Raw genomic sequence first — 20,028 nt, 5'->3', positions numbered from 1 at the left:
ATGTTAGTGATAGACAAATTCGTTTGCAATAAGAAACCATTTTTCTTGCTTTTCTTTACATGCTTTGATTTATTGCTTTGATATTGATGAAGTCTTGCATAAAAGGATAAGCACTACTACAGCCTCAACCAGCTAGAAGTAGTTGGCTACAAAACTGCAGAGGTGCTCGTGTGATTGTTGAGATAGGGTAATACTTCGGTTTCCAACCGTGCTCTAGACGGTTGGTGCACCCTTGCTACTCTGTGCCCTCGACTTACCCTCTCCCACTTTGGCTTGAGAAGCTAAGGTTAGTACTCTTATGTATATCTAGTTGAATGTAGTTAGAGGCACAACATCGAGCGTCTGATTCAGATCCAAGCATTGATTTGTAGGAGTAGAGTACTTTAGCTTTTACTTGATTTCTAATAGTTGATAAAAACACACTCATTTCAAAAATACCACCTTTTTCACCTTTCTTTTACGAGGCATTAATAAAATAATTGAGAAAAGGTTTACAACTACATGGTTTAGTCTCTGTGGATCAACACCCAATTTCCCCACTTTTCACTAAACTTGTGATTGTTAGGTAATGTATAAATATTATTTTTGGAAGTTAAGGACCCAAGCCTTGGTGAGCCTATTAAATTTTGGCGCTGTTGCCAGGGACTAGGGTACGGTTGTTAGCCAATTTATAATTTAGTATTAGTGTTATATATATTCTTTTTTGTTTATATATTGAAGTGTTGAATCTCTGTGCTTAAATTGAATATGTTTGGTTTGCGTTCTTTGGACCTAGAGCTAATTATTATAGACCCTGAGATTGAAAAATCCTCTAGGTCCCTTAGGAAGCCAACATTGAATCCTGAGTTTGCTAAGTTGTCTGAGCTGACAATCATGGACGAAGAAAACCCACTAGTTCCCACCGACCAAATCCTAGAACACCAAGCTCCCTCCTTACCTGTGGTGGGAGAGCAACAACTTCGGCCTCTTAGGAACTTCTTTGTGCCTAATGCATACACCTCGCCATCTTGCATCTGAATTCTGGATGTTCAGGCGGCCTAATTCGAGATAAAGACATCTATCATCTCGATGCTACCCACTTTTTATAGGAACTCCACTAAAAATTCTTACCAGCATCTGGATGAATTCTTGGAAATTTGTTCCACCATCCGCATACCCAATTTTAGTGATGATGCTCTCCGTCTTAGGCTTTTTTCCATTCTCTCTGAAGGATAAGGCCATATATTGGTTGACATTATTAAAGCCAAACTTAGTGGCTAATTGGGCCACCATGTAACATAAATTTCTAAAGAAGTACTTCCGAGTTGGGAAGACTAATCAGTTTCAAAGGGCCATCATGAGTTTCACATAGATGGACGGGGAAGTTTTTTTCGAGACTTGGGAGCGCTTTAAGGACTTACTCGATAAATGTCCACATCATCAGGTCCTAGAGTGGCAATTAGTTCAAACCTTTTATGAAGGGTTAGTTGATAGAGATATGTTGATGATTGATGCATCATGCAGAGGTACTTTCCTCACAAAGCATGAGAGTGAGGCTTGGGTTCTCATTGAGAACCTAGCTGAGAATTCTTAGTAGTACATCACTGCTACTCGTAAACCCCCCAACCCATTTGCCTCCAAATCTAAGGGAATTTATGAGTTGACCACAGACCATGACCTAGCACCCACTCTACAAACCATATCAAAAAATTTAGATCAGTGCTTGTCCTTAAGATAGCAACAGCAGTTAAAGGCTTGTGCAGAAGTGTGTGCGATTTGTTCCGACCCCTTCCATTCTAGCTATAATTGCCCACATGCACCATCACTACCAAAGCTTGTGTAGGAAGAAGTTAAATCTACCTATAATTGGTACAATAGACCATCAAACGACCCCTACTCTAATATGTACAACCCTAGGTGGAGACAACATCCTAACTTTTCCTAGAGGCCACAAGCTTTAGGTTTTCAATCCCAAAAACCTCCACATGTGGGGATTTGCTTCAACATTGGACTCCTTGACATTTATTCTAGTCAGGAGTGATGGTCCCACGATTACCAAGCTCTGACGATAAGGTACCACAGGTTGGTACTCCTTATTAGTATCAGCCTCCTCATTAACAAACTGCTTCTCTTCTAGGCTCGCTTCCTCTGGTTTTTCTTTGACGTTATCTGTCTCAACCGTAACTTTAGGTGTCGGGAAAACTGGTTTTCTATCGATGAGTATCTTAGGTTAGGAAACTTCTTTCCTGCTTCTTGAAGTAATGGCGACCTTTGCTATCTCAAGAGAAAAATTATGTATTTGTTGTTGTTGCTGCTAGTATTCTTGAGGACTAGGCTGAGGTTCTACTAGAAATTCCTCTTTTTCTAAGTTATCCAAGTGCATGCTCATCTCATTAATGGTGTCCAACAATTCATTTATGACTTGAGTATACTGATTGATTTGAATTTGCATGAACTGATGGATGGCATCCTCAAAAAACATCCCCTGTGAAGCAGGTGCTGCATTAGATTGAAATCTTGATGGTGCAAAACTCTAAGCGATCTTTTGTGGTTGATACTAAGGCAGAAGAATGTCTGGACAATATGTTGGCTCATATTCATCTCCACCACTAATTGTGCTGATAGGTTGTACTGTCATGGGTGTCTGATTGTATCATGTATTCCATTGTTGGACACTTTCAGCTAGGTAATCAAAGAATTATAATGCATGATCTGGTTCCTTGTTGAAGAGTTCTCTATTGCACATGGTATGGAAAAAGTGCTTGCAATCAGGAGTCATAGCTGTATAGAAACAATTAACTAACCTCCATGATTCAAACTCGTGATGTGGACAAGTACTTAGTAGATCCTTGAACCTCTCCCAGTAAGCCTGAAAAGTCTCGTCACCCTTCTGCATAAACTAAATGATCTGTTCCTGTAAAAATTGAGTTCTCTGTGAGGGACAAAACCTATGCAGAAATTCACGCTCCATATCAGCCCAATTAAAGATAGAGTGAAGTCTCAAAGAATTAAACCTCATTTGCGCCCTATCCTTGAAAGAGGTAAGAAATAAACGCAGTCTAGTAGATTCATCAGTACTAGCATGAGAGAAAAAAATATTGCAAGCCAACTAGAACTTTGTCAGGTGCCGATAAGGGCACTCAGATTCTGTCCTGTAGAATTGAGGTAGCGACGACTTCCTCCAGCACTGCATAATGAAATTAAGATCATCATTATCATGAAATTAAGCTTATCATTAGGTAAAGTAGTTGTTGGACTAAAAAGGTTTTTCAATCGGTTTTGGTGATAACAAACAAAGGACTATTTAACTTGGAAAGGTCGAGCTTTTATGTTTCAGGAAATATGGTTCAAGCTCAAGTATGGTTCAAATCAAGCTCAAGTATGGTTAAAATAAAGTTCAAAGCATGGTTCAAGTAAAGATCAAGACTGATCAATGATACAAGGAGAAACTAAAATATTTGCATCTCAAGAGCACAAGAATGAGAAAGAACTCAAGCATGTCTTATGAAGGATTAGAAAACATATATTGTAAGTATTTCAAAAGCTAAAATATCATTTGAAATATGTTTTGAAGCTCTTTCAAGAGATTATAAAGTCTTAAAAGATCTATTGAAGTTTTCTGAAATAATTTTTGTAAAAATCAAAAGAGGGTAAAGCAGTTTGTAAAGAAATTAAAAAAAAAAAAAAAGATTCTTGAAAAATTAGATGACTGAACTTTTCAGTTCAGATATCTGAAGTGGCAACTTCAAATGACTGAACTTCATGTTCAGACATCTGAAGAATACTTCAGACATCTGAAGACTAAGTAGAGATGTCTAAAGATTTTATGGAGCAAACAGAAAGAGGCAGTAGCAGTTCAGACGTCTGAACTCGCAACTTCAGACATCTGAACTTGGAACCTCAGACGTCTGAACTCTGACTCCAGACATCTGACCCTGTATCTAGTTCTATTTTTTAAGGGTTTTAGGAACTTTTGACATTTGACCTCGAATCCTCAGATGTTTGAACACTGTTCAATGGGCAAAATTTTAAAAATCTTATTTTTTAAAATTTAGCCGTTTGAACCCCAAATTTTCTAACATCTTGGGAAACTCTTTAAGGAAACTCTTGCAACAAGGAAACCTACTTAAAAGCCTATAGATATTTGGTTCTTGTTAATTAAAAATATACCAAGCATTGAAAATCTCTCAAGCTCTCTTACTCTCAAAATCTCTCTTTGATCAAACTCTTGCAAGCTGAAAGTATTGTTATTCTGAAACTCTTGCTCATCAATTTTTGAAGAAAGGTTACTGATTTCTCATCTAGAGAAAAGGAATTTGGTGAAATATTTGTTAAAGCTTCAAAAGTTTATTTCTTTCTTGATATTTATCTTTTGAAGTACATAACTTTTATTTGTACTAATTTGCTCTTTGTGTTAGCATCTCTTGTACACCAGCTTTTTGATATCTCTCTTGTAGATTTTGGATGATTCCAGGTTGTTGGATTGTTGACCAAATAAGGGTATATTGTTTGGAGAAGGCAGGCTTTAGCCTTGACCAAGAAGTGGTTGTAAAAAGGTGTTGTTCCACCCAGTAATGGAACTGCTATAGTGGAACCCTTCGGTGTTTTGCCAAGGGCGAGGACGTAGGCTGTGTTGAAGCCGAATCTCGTAAAAATCTTGTGTCTTTCTCTCTGCTTTACTTTATATTCTATACTTGCTGTTGTTGTATGATCTAAAAGTGCAGGTTGCAGTTTTTAAAGTAAGAAAGAAACAAAGACTCTTGACACTTAGAAAATACGTTTTGATTACCATTTGCGGAAACCCAAAAGGGAGTACGTTGGTTAATCTGTCGAAATCTTAATCAAGAGAAGTGAAAACTAAGAGCATACTCAAAGAAGGTGGTAAACATTACAGAGAAATTACCAAAAAGCACTAATATTCTTGGTTAAGTGATTGAATTACTTTTGTCTCATTGATTGGTTTGTTAATTTAAGTTTCTGTATTTTCAAGTGTGAGTATCATTTATCAGTTGTGTTTTTCCTTAGTATCATAAGTAAAAGTTTTAAAACATTAAAATAAAAAAGAATCCAATTCACCCCCCCTCTTGGGAAGCTATTCCTAATTTTAGTAGTATAAGATGGTGCAGTGGTGTGCTGAAGTTGCAAAAAATCCATAAGCGTGCGTGGTGCAGGTGCAACCATAATTTTTTCAAAGCTCAATTCTTTTTTGTTTTTTGTTTTTATTTTTATTTTTCATGAAACTAATTAAAATGACCGGAAAAATACTAATTTGAGACTGAGGCTGACTTTCCCCGGCAACGGCACCAAAAACTTGCCTCACTCTAAAAATGAGCAGCTCGAAAGCTATCCAAGTATAGGAGTTCTGTCATATAATATTCAGCCCAAAGGCCAGATTGTATCTTCAGGAAATGTGGTTTAATCTCAAATTTTATTTATTTCCAATCAAAAATAAAAAGTCACTAAACTCAGTTCAGATTCGAGTTTTCTAGATTTTTTGGGATTTCTTTTGACAAATTAAATGAACATGCAAATTAAATCCTAATCCTAGCATGCACTGAATTTAATAATGAGAAATGGAAATTTTATGTCTAATCAAGCAGACATTAAAACACGCGTTGAACTTCAGGCAAGACTAAAAATGATAACTTAACGCATAAACTTAAACGTGCAATTAAGAAATTCAATCGAACGCAACTGAAAAACCAAATATTTTACGCAATCAAGAACTAAACAAAAATTAAAACTTTAACAATAACACTAAACGGAAACACGATAAACATTCAAACTTAAATTAAATAAAACTCACAAAATTTAAATTTTAGGGAGGACAACTATTTAAAGCACAAAGAAGATATTTTTTTTTTTTTTTTTTTTTCCTTTTTTAAAAAATCAACCTAGGTTTTAATGAAAGAAATGACCCAAGTAAAGACTAATTCTAATGAAAATATTAAATAGGAAAAAGAAGGAAAATAGATAAGCTTTAATAATAAAATCCAACAATAATTAAAAATTAAAACTTTAAATGAAGTCCTATGAAAAAATAACAATATTCAATTGACAAGTTAAAAGAAAGAATTAAAAAAGTAGAGAGAGAGAGAGAGAGAGAGAGAGAGAGAGGCAAAGAAAGCCTACTGCCCGTGGGTGAGGTTGGAGTAGCAACAACAGGCCGTGTTGCTGAAGCAAGCAGAGCAGGAGCTCTTCTCGGGTGTTCCTCCAAATAGCACACAACAGAGGAGACTCTCGTGTGTCTTGGAATAGCAGCAAAAAAACAGGGACTTCAACAAGGATCTTCAGTAGCAAGGGAGATAGACGTTGAGCACTCGGTGGCACAGCAGCAGAAGTGGCACATGAGTTGGATGGTAGCCACAACAGTGAGTGGAGAGCAGCCGGGTGTTCTGGAGTTGCAGCAGTTGCTGGGAGGTTCGAGTCTAGCCAACTACAGTTGCAATAGAAGCTAGCTATGGTAGAAGCTACCTCGAGTTAGTGGCCCGGTGCAATAGGAAAAAAGAGAGGAAAGGAGAAGGGGAAGGAAGGGAGAAGGAGAAAGCAAAGGGTAAGAGAGGAAAGAAAATGGAGAGAAGGGAAGGTTCAGAGGGGCTTGGGTGTTGCAGGAAAAGGAGGAGAAAGGGGAGAAGGAAGAAAAAGAAGGAGAAGGAGAAGGAGAAGGGAAATGAAAGAGGAAAAAGGGGCTCTAGCTATGGCAGAGAGGAGACAAAGTTGAGGGAAGGATGAGGGCTAAGAGTAAGGGTTTGAGAGTTAGAGAAGGAGAAGGAGAAGGGAAGGGAAGGGAAGATGGGCAGGTGCCACCTTGAAGGGAAGAAAAAAAAGGAAATATATGAGGGGAAGGGGGAATGCCCTATGCAGCAAGATACTCGGACCCGGCTTGGAAAACCGGGTCACATCAGGGCCAAATTTAAAGTTTCTTTTTCTTTTTCTTTTTTTATTTTTTTATTTTTTTTATTTTTCTCTGCGAACGAGGCTAATCTTGACCCTCTTAGAGCTCGTTTCTTTCAAAGGTCAAAACACGGAAGTTTTAGATAATCTTCTCATATTTCAAAAATTTTTGAATCATCTCGATCGGAGCTCAGATGAAAAAATTATGCATGAATTACGAATTAATGTTCGTTTTAGCTCCTGATAATTTTCCTATGATAAAAAAATGTCAAAAATTCAAAAACTGCTCGATAAAACCCAAATATAGACCCCAATGCACAAATTAAAATGCCTAATTACGCAGTTTAAACGCGTAATTAGCAGTATGAAGAGGGAAATAATAGAGTTTGTGAAGCAGTGTTTGACGTGCCAGTAGGTAAAGGCTGAGCACTAGAGACTGACAGGACAATTACAACCATTCCACATCCCTGAGTAGAAGAAGGATCACATATCTATGGATTTCGTCACAGGTTTACCGCCGATGCTACATGAACAGAATGTTATTTGGGTGGTCGTTGATCGTTTAATGAAGACCACTCATTTCCTCCTTATTAAGGTTAGTTATTCTATGAACAGACTGGCAGAATTATACATTTATAAGATCGTTTGACCCCATGGTGTGCTAGTATCTATTGTTTCAAACCAAGAGCCACGTTTTACATTACGATTTTGGAGGAACTTGCATTAAGCTTTGGGGTCTCAATTAGCATTTAGCACGACATTTCATCCTCAGATTGATGGGCAGATAGAGAGGACAATCCAGATACTTGAGGATATGTTACGAGCATGCGTGCTAGATTTTGGGAGTAGTTGGACCCAGTATATGACGATGGTTGAGTTTGCATATAATAACAGCCATCAGGCTAGCATTAGGATGGCGCCTAACGAGGCATTGTACGGTAGGAGGTATCGTTCTCCACTATACTTGGATGGAAATGGGTGAGAGGTGAGTTTTGGGACCAGAGTTTGTGTAGCAGGTGTACGATAAAGTCCGACTTATTAAAAAAAGAATTAGTGCAGCTTAGAGTTGGCAGAAAATTTATGCAGATACTCACCACCAGAAGTTGGTATTCAATGTAGGAGACCATGTATTTTTTTAGAGTAGCACCGGTGTGAAGAGCTATAAGGTTTGGGAAGAAAGATAAATTGAGCCCTTGGTTTATTAGCCCATTCGAGATACTTGAGAAAGTGGGTTGAGTTGCTTATAGACTAACTGAGGAAATATGTCCTAGACCCCTCGCATGTGATCAGCTACGAGGAGATAGAGCTTAGACATACTCTGGCATATGAAGAAATACCAGTGTAGGTTTTCTGAAAGCTAGACAAAATCGGCTTACGGTTTTTGTTAACTGTACTGAAGATATATAAGAATCAAGAGCTTATTTACTTCGATTACTTCGATTTCGGCTCCTTTAAAGCCCGGATTGACGATTAGGAACCACCAAGGGGTTCCTGAGAAGATTCTCTACAACGTAGGTAGAGCGGAATTTCAGTTTGAGGTTTTGGGGCACCATCCCAAAACTGAGGTTATGAGGTAATTTGAGTATTTATGGGTTGTTTATCTGAATTATTGGATGTATAGGCCTAGATATGTGAATATGACTATAGTTTTGGGGTTGAGCTAAGGAATTGGAATTTTGTGAAATACATGATTGTGGTGCAAAAGCTATAGGCATGAGTTAGAGTTTCAGCAGGTATTTTCCTAGAAAATAAGGTAAAAATGATAATATTTTTCTGGTTGATATTCAACATATAAATTAAGAATATACAGGTTCGGGAAAAATGTGAATATGATAATTCAGGGAAATTCACTTGATTGACTGGGGAAATGCATGTGTATAATTTCAGGGCATTGAAATTACGAACGTTGTAGGTGTGAAACAGAAAAATAATATACCGTTCTCAGAAAGTCAGGTAAGAGAAATATGTTATGCCAGTTAAATTAGAAATTTTATAAGTAAATTCAAATCAGTTTCTTAGGACAAGTCTTTAAAAGTACTTGAACTATGGTTTAAATATGATTTTTCATTTTGAAGCTCACTAGGTAAAGACATACTAAAAATTATGAAGTTTTAAGGTCTTGGAACATGTTTTTCAAAGTTAAAACAAGTTAAAATTCCAAGGTTAATTAAACAAAAGAGAGAGAAATAAAAAAAACTTAAATTGAGAAATAATTAGTTGATAGCCGACTTTCTGTCAATAGACAGACGACTGGCAAGTTAAGGAACCTGAACAAAGAAGACAGAAGCCTGACAGACGACTGTTAACCAACTGATAGATGACTGCCAGTGAAAACTTAGACGACTGCCACCCTTCTGTATGTTTTTTAAAATTGAGTTGTTCTTGTGACACACGACTGCCACCTTGAGGATAGGCGACTGCCACCTCTCAGTTTGTGAATTTTGTAGTTGTAATGCATGGATAGCTGACTACTAGTGACTACACAGTCGCTTGGCTCGTGGCAGATTGTAAAATTTCCAATAGGCATATTTTTAAAATTTAAATTATTTGAAGCCCAAACTAATTTACAACTTGGACCCTACACCAAGTAAACTTAGGAAACGAGCTAGATATCTTCCTACATCTATAAATACCCTCAAGTTCCATTGAATAAAACACAAACACAAGAAGAGAAATCAAGAAATCAATTCAGCATTCAAAACTCTCTCTCAAGCATTTTGAAATTCTGAAAGTGCTCTATTGCCCACAACTTGCATGAAGTTGCTAAAAGTCTTGTTGATTTTCACTGAGATTGTGCTTCAATTACTACTTTTTTCATCTATTGAAAGAATCATATGGTGATACAACTCTAGAGCTTCAAATTTGAATTTCATATTTTGAATTTTATTGAAGTATTGTATTGTGCTGTAATTGTTGTACTAATTAGCTCTCTGTGAAAGCCTATTCATTGTACACATATTTTGTTTGTATTTCTTGTAGATTAACGAATCCAAGGATTGTTTGGATCATTGGTTAAGCAAGGGGATATTTCTTAGAGAGGCGGGCTTTAGCCTAGTTAAAGAGTGACCGAATGAGGGGACATCATTTGGAGAGGTGGACTCTAGCCTATTTGAAGGAGTGACCGAACAAAGGGATATCATTTGGAGAGGTGGGCTCTAGCCTACTGAAGGAGTGTGTAAAGGTATTGTTTTGCTTGGTAAAGGAACGAGTTTAGTGAAGCCTTTGGTGGTTTGCCAAAGGTGAGGACGTAGGCTAGGTATAAGCCGAACCTCGTAAAAATCCCCGTCTCACTCTCTCTTTCCTTTACTCTTTACTTGTAGTACATATACAATTGCGTGGATGTTTTAAATTTCTAAATCATACAACCTACGTAATTTGGAAATCAAGTAAACTTAAAGTTTAATTTTGATTTGGGTTGCGAAAACCGAAAGGGAGTACGTTGGTTAAATCATATTTTGCAGAAACCATACGGGAGTACGTTACTTGGTTAAACATCGCAAAGATAAATTAACTAAGAGTTTATTTGGATTTTGAATACCGGGAGTTGGATTCTATATTACACATCATATTAAAGAGGTAAATCCTATCATACAGGGCTTTATATTAGCAAGCATAACATTTCATATATACAGGGGTTAATTCAATTTTATATCTAGGGCTGACAATATAAGCTATATTGTGATTGAATGGTTTAAAGTTTGATATTGAATGGTTTGTGTTTATATTCCAAAGAGTGCTGAATCTTCCATTAATCAAATAGCGCTACAATTAACTTATACTTGACAAATCATTTGGTTGTTTGGTTTAAACATTGTGCTTGATTTGTTTGGTTGAATGATTGATTACTTGTTTGGCTAAGCAATAGTGTTGTTGATTGGATAAAAAAATCTAAATTCTTTTGTGATTAAAGAGTTAAAAAAACAAGTCAAGAATTAGTTAAAAGAAATAAAATAAGTTTAAGAATTCTCATAAGGAATTAAAAGAAAGTTTTAAAATCCAATTCACCCCCCCCCCCTCTTTGGACTACACCTTGCTTTTCAATTGGTATCAGAGCGGGGTTATAGCAAGTCTTAATTAGTAGCTATAAAAAGATCCTAATGACTCACTTAAGCATAGCTCCCTTTGGAGAGGGTAATTCCTCAACCCGGCCACCCATCTTTTGTGGTTTGAACTATACTTTGTGGAAAAAGAGAATGCAAATCTATCTTCAAACTATGAATTGGAAAGTTTGGGAGGTTGCTATGGATGGTGACCTAATCCCCACTAAGATAGTAGATGGAAAACAAGTTCCTAAAGAGGAAATTGATATGACTGACTTACATTATAAGATGCTGCAAGTTAGTTCTAGTGTTATGAATGCCTTATATTGTGCTTTAGATGCTAATGAATTTAGTAGAATAATGGCTTGCAAATCAGCTAAGGAAATATGGGACAAGCTTGAAGTCACTTACGAAGGCACTATAGATGTTAGGGATAATAGGCTCGATATGCTTACAAGTGAATATGAAGCTTTTAGGATGAACCCGGATGAATCCATAACTAATATGTTCACTAGGTTTGTTGGCCTAACAAGGTCTTTCAATTAGCTTTGGTGATACCAAACAAAGGACTATTTAACTTGGAAAGGTTAAGTTTTTGTGTTTCAGGAAATATGGATTAAGTATGGATCAAGTGAAGATCAAGTGTGGATCGAGTGTGGGTCATCAAGGAAGATAAAATAACGAATGATCCAAGGAGAAACTAAGGCATTTGCAGATAAAGCCAGCTCAAGCAAATATTCAAAGAATTTCAAAAGCAAAGAATGAGAAAGAACTCAAGCATGACATATAAAGTCTTAGGAAACATATTGTAAGTATTTCAAAAGCTAAATATCGTTTGAAATATGTGTTAAATCTCTTCCAAGAGATTATGAGAACCTAAAGACCTATTTAGGATTATTGAAATAAGTCTTGTAAAAATCAGAATAAGAGAGCAAATTAGTTTTAATGAAAAATATTTTCTAAAAACAGTTTCTTGGCTGTTCAGATGAATGAAGTGGTAACTTCAGATGGCTGAACTTTATGTTCAAATGTTTGAAGAATTACTTCAGATGTCTGAAGAATAAGTGCAGACGTCTGAAGATTTTCTGAGACAAAACTGAAATAGGCAGTAGTTGTTCAGACGTCTGAACTCGACACTTCAGTCATCTGAACCTGACACCTCAAACGTTTGAACCCTCTCTTCAGACATATGACCCTGTGTCTAGTTCATTTTTTAAAGGGTTTCAGGAACTTCAGATGACTGAACTCGATTCTTTAGACATCTGAACACTGTTCAATGGGCAAATTTTTTAAAATCTAATTTTTTAAAAATAGCCGTTTTGAGCTCCAAATTTTCTAACAACTTGGGAAACTCTCTAAGGAAACTTTTGCAACAAGGAAACTTGTTTGAAAGCCTATAAATTTATGGTTTTTGTAAATCAAAATACACCAAGTATTGAAAATATCTCATAAGCTCTCTTACTCTCAAATCCTTATCTTGATCAATCTCTTGCTAGCTGAAAGTGCTGTGATTATGATATTCTTATTCATCAATTCCTGCAGATAGATTATTGATTTCTCATCTGGAGAAAAGGAATTTGGTGAAATCCTTGTTAAGCTTCAAAAGTGTATTTTTTTCTTAATATTTATCTTTTGAAGTACATAATTTCAATTTGTAATAACCTGCTCTTTGTGTGAGCATCTCTTGTACACCAGCTTCTTATTATCTCTTTTGTAAATTTTGGACGATTCCAGGCTATTGGATCGTTGACCAAGCAAGGGTATATTGTTTGGAGAAGGCGAGCTCTAGCCTTGGCTAAGGAGTGATTGTAAACAGGTGTTGTTCCACCCGGTAACGGAACTGCTATAGCGGATCCCTTCAGTATTTTGCCAAGGGCGAGGACGTAGGCTGTGTTGAAGCCAAACCTCGTAAAAACCATATGTATTTCTCTCTTCTTTACTTCCTTTTTTCTGTACAAGCTGTTGTTGTGTGATTTAAAGTGCAGATTGCAGGTTCTAAAGTTAGAAATAAACAAGATTCTTGATATTTAGAAAGTACATTTTGATTAACTATTTACGGAAACCCAAAAGGGAGTACGTTAGTTAATTTGCAGAAATCTTGATCAAGAGAAGTGCATACGAAGAGGTTATTCAAAGAAGGTGCTAAACATTTATAGGAAAATTGACAAAAGTACTAATATTCTTAGTTGAGTGGTTGAATTGCTTTAGTTTATTTGATTAACTTGTGAATTTAAATTTCAGTGTTTTCAAGTGTAATTATCAGTTATTAATTGTGTTTTTCTTGGTGTCATAAGCAAAGCTTAAAAATTATTAAAATAAAAAAGAATCCAATTCACCCCCCTTCTTGGGAAGCTATTCCTAATTTCAAGGTTCACTCACATAATAAATTCCCTAAATGCACTAGGAAAAACCTACACTACTTATGAGATGATTAGGAAAATTCTTAGAGGGCTGCCACCAAAATGGGAACCAAAAGCCATTGCCATTACTGAAGGAAGAAATCTGAAAACCACTTCCTTAGATGAGTTAATAGGTTCTCCACTTACATATGAAATGACAATAAATGAAAGAAATGATAAAACCAAAGCCCAAGAATTAATAATCTTTCAAGCCTTAAAAGAAAACTCAAGTAGTGAAGAAGAAAGGGATGAAGATGAAGTAGCCTTCATATCTAAAAAGCTAGCAAGGATACTAAAAATAAAATAAAAATTCAAAAGAAGAAACCAAGATTCCGAATTAGAAGAAGAAGATATTAGCAAAAAGAAATCAAAGAATAAAACTCCAACATGTTATAATTGTAACAAAGCTAGACATATTAAACTAGAATGTCCACTACATAAGAAAGAATCTAAAAAGAAAAAACAAAAACGTCATGAAAGCCACTACTTAGGACAACATAAGTACAAGTAGTTCGGAAAATGAATCAAGTGACCAAGATGTTGCTTATATGTGCTTTATGACATGAGATAATGAGGAAAGCTCCTCATCCAAATCAGATAATGAATATTAGTGATGAATCAAATGATGAAAGCATGCCTTCTTATGAAGAACTTCAAAATGACTTATTCGAAGTACATAAGATGCTAATCATAGTAACTAAACAAAATACTTCATTGAAAAATAAGAATGAAGGAATGATGAAAGAATTAGAATCCCTTGAAAGAAAAAAGGATTCAAAACTCATGAAAATAGAAAATAAGTATGATGCTACAATAAAAGAGTTAGAATCTTAAAATCTTGCTAAAAATGAAAAGGATTTGAAAATCAAAGAATTAGAAGGCAAGAATGAAAAAATGATAGAAGACCTTCAATCCCTATCCTCTATAGAATATAAGAAAGATATATATATTTCTGAATTAGAGGATAAAATCGGAAAACTATTTCTGGAATTAGAGAAATCACAAAAGAAGGTTGATGACAAGAAAGAGATAGAGATAAATGATCTCAAAAATCAAATTGAAGGTAAAGAAAGAATCATTTATAACTTTACAAAAGGAAAAAAAAAACTTGGACAAAATGATAGGCTCACAAAGAATGTCTTAAAATAAAGAAAACATTGGTTTTAATGGAATTAAAAATAAAAAGAAAAAGAATCTTTACATGGGTTATTTCTCAAAAGAATCAAAAAATTATGCTAGTACATCCTCTAATGCCTACACTAACACCATATGATATCAATGTAAGAAAAATGAGCATATAAAATTTGAATGTCCATTTAAAAGAAAGGGTGTAAAAAATAAACAAGTATAGAGAGTAAAAGAAACATCCCTTGTGAAACTTATTGGACCCAAAAAGCTATGGGTACCTAGATGAAAAGCCTCAAAAAACTCAAAGTGTTTATTGAAATACATAAAAATTTAAATAATATTGTTGGCAAACATCATAAGATGATTTTTACAAGGCTTAACTTAAGAAAATAGAAAGTATCAAATTGAGCTTATTACATAAAGTACCTTGATTAAGAAAAAAGATATTTGAGAATGAAAGTCTATATGCTAAATGCTTACATACCTATATGATATGATATATGCTACATATGTATGACTTTGCTTGTCTTGACTTGTATTGAAAATTTATGGCTCACTATGTTGAAAATTTGAGCATGAGATTATTGAGCATAAGCATGAATTCTGATATAAAATTAATTCTTGACCATGCATGGTGTTGATGAATCACATGGATAAACTTACTATTCTTTATATTGATATCCATGAGCTATGAGAGATATAATGGTTATATTGGTATCTATGAGCTATGAATAATGTGATAATGACTTTGGTATCTATAAAGTCTTTGGTATCCATGAATATTTTTGGTATCACATTTTAAAAATTTTAATTGGTATCACAATTTTAAAAAACTCACTTGGTATCACAATCTAAAAGTTAAATCTATTTTTGAGCATGACAAGTATTATTATATCTATGAGCATGGTATAACATTGATAATATGGGCATGATATTGATATTTGACATATGATGTGAAAAAATGTTTTACACATGGGATGATAAGCATAATTGGTAACAAAATTGAATGTATTGAATTCAGGGGGAGTGTTATGACTTATTGCTCATATTATGATTGTTTCCCTATTAATCAAATTCTTAATTGGTATTAAAATTAATAAAAATTTTAAATTGATATCATGAATTCAATTTTAAATTGGAATCATAAAATCAACAATTGGTATTGAGTGTGTTCATGTGTTGGATATGCATTGTTTGATGATATGCTCAGAATATGATTTATTTGAACTTAATTATTATTTTTTTCTCTTTTTGATTGATGTCAAAAAGGGGAGAAATGTTAAACAAAAATTGAGCATGAACATAATATATCAAAAGGAGGAGAAGTACGCGATGTTGATTGATAAACTTGAACTTGAATAAAGTGATGAGCATGATTGTAAAATGAAGTGATGACCATTATTGTTATAGAGTTTTAATATTGATCTTGCAAATATTAATGAAATGATGCTTATTGAAAGGGGGAGTCTTTTAAGGCTCACTCCAATTTTTGCTTCTTGTTTGTTATCATAAAAAATGGGGAGATTGTTGGCCTTCCAAGGCTTAATATCTTATTTTGATGTTAACAAACAAGTAGAACTTAACATGCTTCTATTAAGTGATGTATTTTCATGACTCAATGATTAATGCAAGGTTAAAGAATTCGTGAAAGCTTATACTTCAAAGAAGGATAATTATATCAAGCTTGAGGCATGGATTCAAGAATAAAATCTCAGGTGATCAACATGAAAAGCTCAACATGGAAAGCTCAAAGTTCAAATGAAGCTCAAACTTCAAAAGCCATATCTTGAAAGTTCACAAGGATCAAGGAACTTGAATGCCTTACATAAATACAAGTGATCCATAATGAAAGCTCAGAGAAGTTTGAAAGTTCATTGAAGCTCAGTAAAGAAGACAAAGAGAACATTAAGCAAAGAAGAAGTCAAATCAATTTCTTAGGATAAGTCTTTGTAAGTACTTCAAATATGGTTCAAATATGATTTTTCATTTTGAAGCTCATTATGCAAAGAAATACTAAAAATTATGAAGTTTTAAAGTCTTGGAACATTTTTTCAAAGTTAAAACAAGTTAAAATTCCAAGGTTAATTAAACAAAAGAGAGAGAAATAAAAAATGACTTAAATTGAGAAACAATCAGTTAACAGCTGACAGTCTGTCAATAGATAGACGACTGGAAAGTCAAGGAACCTGAACAAAGAAGAAAGAAGCCTGACAGACGATTATCAACCAACTGACAGATGTTTGCCTGTGAAAACTAAGACAACTAAGTACATTTAGCCAGCTGACTGTGTAACGCCTCAATCTTGGTCTTCCAAGGAGCACTACGTCTTTCCTTCTCCACCTGGACCAGACAATAGGGGGCAGACCTTATCAGACTAATGACTGGCCCCAAAAACCAACACGTGTCCATTTTAGTGTGTTTTTTCTTCACTCACACACTTCCTGAGAAAACTTCTCAGGTGGTCACCCATCCCAAGATTGCTCCAAGCCAAGCACGCTTAACTATGGAGTTCTTATAGGAAGGCTCCCGAAAAGAAAGGTGCACCTTGTTTATATGGGTAGTAACATCTAGTCTTTTAAGCCTTTCATCCATGGGGTATCACATTCTCCCCCACTTATAGAACCCAACATCCTCATTGCGAACCCACATTTCCAAACCCAGGCGATGTGAATCTTATCACACTCTGGCTAGGTGTTGGCTCTGATACCACTTGTAACGACCCTAACCCGCCACGTGGGCCCGAAGTGCTACTTTAGTAACGTCAGTGTACCTGATACCTTATTCATCAAATACAAAACGCATATACACAGCGGAAATAAAATATAAAATCCTCAAATTACATTACCAGAGTTCAAACTATCTTTATATACGAATATATCCATTTCCACATAACTACATCCCATAAAACTAAACAAAAATAAAATCTCTATCTATATACTACCTACATAAATTTACACCACTAGTTCGGCTCCTCTAGCCCGCTAGACCCGATCTTTAGGATTTCCTGAAAAGACAGTTTGTAAAGTAGGGGTGAGGCATAACTCAGTAAGGGAAAGACTAAGTTAATGTCAGTGTATGACCAGCATGCATTTAGTGTACAGAAAATTACCAGTTCACCAAGAAGATAAACTCATTTATGAAAACATTCTTATTTCACACTCACACACACACTTAGCCAAGGATAGGGAAGATTAACCGCCATACAAGTAGCTTCCCTTTACTCTAGTACCATTACTTCTACCAGGGCACTCACCTTTCTCACTAAGCCCTCGAAATTATCTTATTAATTAACTGTATTCACATAAATTAACAGATATGCATATAAGACACTTCCTGTGATAAACACACCATTTACATCCCCATGACACGGGTTGTGCGGCCCGAAGGCTGGACTAAACCTGGGTGATCAGCCCAAACAAAGTCAAATACAACATCCTTTGCAAACACATCTGCAGGCATCCACAGCAAAGCTACAGGTCCGACGCCCTTACTTCAACCTCACGCAGGCAGTCGGCTGGAATCCCTACACTTCTATCCAGATAGTGTGGGTGCACATGGTCTAACTAGCAACAGTACCGTGCTCACAATACACTGGTCCCCAGGGTTCTTAAAGCATATCTTGCAATTTAGATAATATAAATCACCATTTAAAATATTAATTCATATATATTTCCTGTTATTCCAAACACCTAGCCCCCGGCCACAAAATATAACCCGACATATAGCCATCAATTAAAACTCGGCCCTCGTCCGTCAAATAATAATCCTGGCCCTGGGCCAATCAAATAACACCCGGCCATTAGCCGTTAATTTAAACACCTGCATTTCATAAACAATTCCAGTATTTTCACATCCATTTCCAGTATTTCTCAAACAATTCAATATTTCAAAATCCCAAATCCAGATATACAAAAATCCATAAAAATTAAATCATATGTCACACGATTTTTCCACATTCTAACATATCCATATAAATAAACAAGCTTTCCACCATTTATTTTATTCAAAAATATCATAATATATATCCTAGGTTTGTAAAATCCATTTGAACGGTTGGTTTCCAAAATAGCCTTTAAATTCTCAAATGAATAAATTTATATAAACATAACAATTTAATTGATTCAATTTTCATAAAATTACTGACTTAACTTAATCCCTTTACCTGATTCCTGAAAAAATAACTTGATAACACCCTGGCCTACGCCCCAGGTGTTCAAAAACCCTTAAAACCTGAAATTCAAATTTCACCATATTATTCGCCATAATTCTTAGAACAACTTTCCCTAAAATTTCCCTAAGTTTTGAATACCCTAAATAGCCTAATAAAAGCCTAAATTATCAAACTTACCCCCGATTTAGGATTGGTACCCCGGAACTCCAATTCAAAAACTCGCTCTAGCTAGATTGTAGAGAATCTCCCCATGAGTCTCCTGAAAATTTCCGTTTGTTAATGGGGCTTATAATTTAAGAGAAATTGAGGTAAGTTTGAGATTTGGCCTTACACTAGGAGATATGTCTACGCCGCTCCTACAACATATCCGCTCCAGTAGAAATGTCGGTGGCAGCGAGCAGAGCCCAACAGTATTTTCGGATTTTTGATCGGCCAAATAACGGAGACGAGATGGAGGAGAGTGGGAGTGAAGAGCAGAGGAGACGAAGAAAAAAATGAAACTACGTAGGGGATGAGGGCGGCGGCTTTTTCTTATGTCAATCCTGAGATTCAATCTCAAGATTGATTTGGTTCTTATCTATATGTTTTATATTATTATTATTTAATTAATGATAATTATATAAATTAATTATATTATATTATTTAATTAATGATAATTATATAATTAATTTATTTTATTACTTTAAAAAAAAATTTTAAAATTTTAATTTTTTGTTTTTAGGATCACTACATTCTCCCATTCTTACAAAAATTTCGCCCTCGAAATTTGTTAACTATTACCAATCACATTCTTAACTCACTACCCTTGTCTATAGAAGATTCAGTAGCCATCCACATAGCGGCCCCATCCCACGTTTATTAACTACCCTCACTTATGGTGGAGGAATATCGTGTTTACAATACTGCCCTTGGAAAATTACAATATCCATAACAAAGTTTCCCAAAGATTATCCATAACTAAAACTATATATAACTAACCACACAACGTACTCTAATCACTCTACATACAACTATACCCTTACCTGTCTGGTACTAGCCCTCACTGAACAGCTGTGGGTACTTGTGGCATATTTCTGTTTCTAACTCCCAAGAAGCCTCCTCAACTGCATGATTTCGCCACAGCTCCTTCACTAATGGAATATCCTTAGTACGAAGTTCCTGTATTTTCCGATCCAAAATCTGAACTGGTACCTCCTCGTATGCTAGAGTGTCCCTGATCTCCAACAACTCATAACTAATCACATGCAAGGGGTCTAGAACGTACCTCCTCAACATGGACACGTGAAACACGTCATGTATCCAGGATAGCACTGGGGGTAGTGCTATCCTGTACGCCACCGAACCAATCCTCTCTAGAATCTCGAACGGTCCAATGTATCTAGGGCTCAGCTTGCCCTTCTTTCCATACCTTATCACT

This window comes from Malania oleifera, chromosome 7 (genome assembly GCF_029873635.1).
Source record: "Malania oleifera isolate guangnan ecotype guangnan chromosome 7, ASM2987363v1, whole genome shotgun sequence".
Classification (NCBI taxonomy): Eukaryota; Viridiplantae; Streptophyta; class Magnoliopsida; order Santalales; family Ximeniaceae; genus Malania; species Malania oleifera.
The sequence above is the reverse complement of the archived record's forward strand: the minus strand, read 5'-3'. Positions refer to the sequence as shown.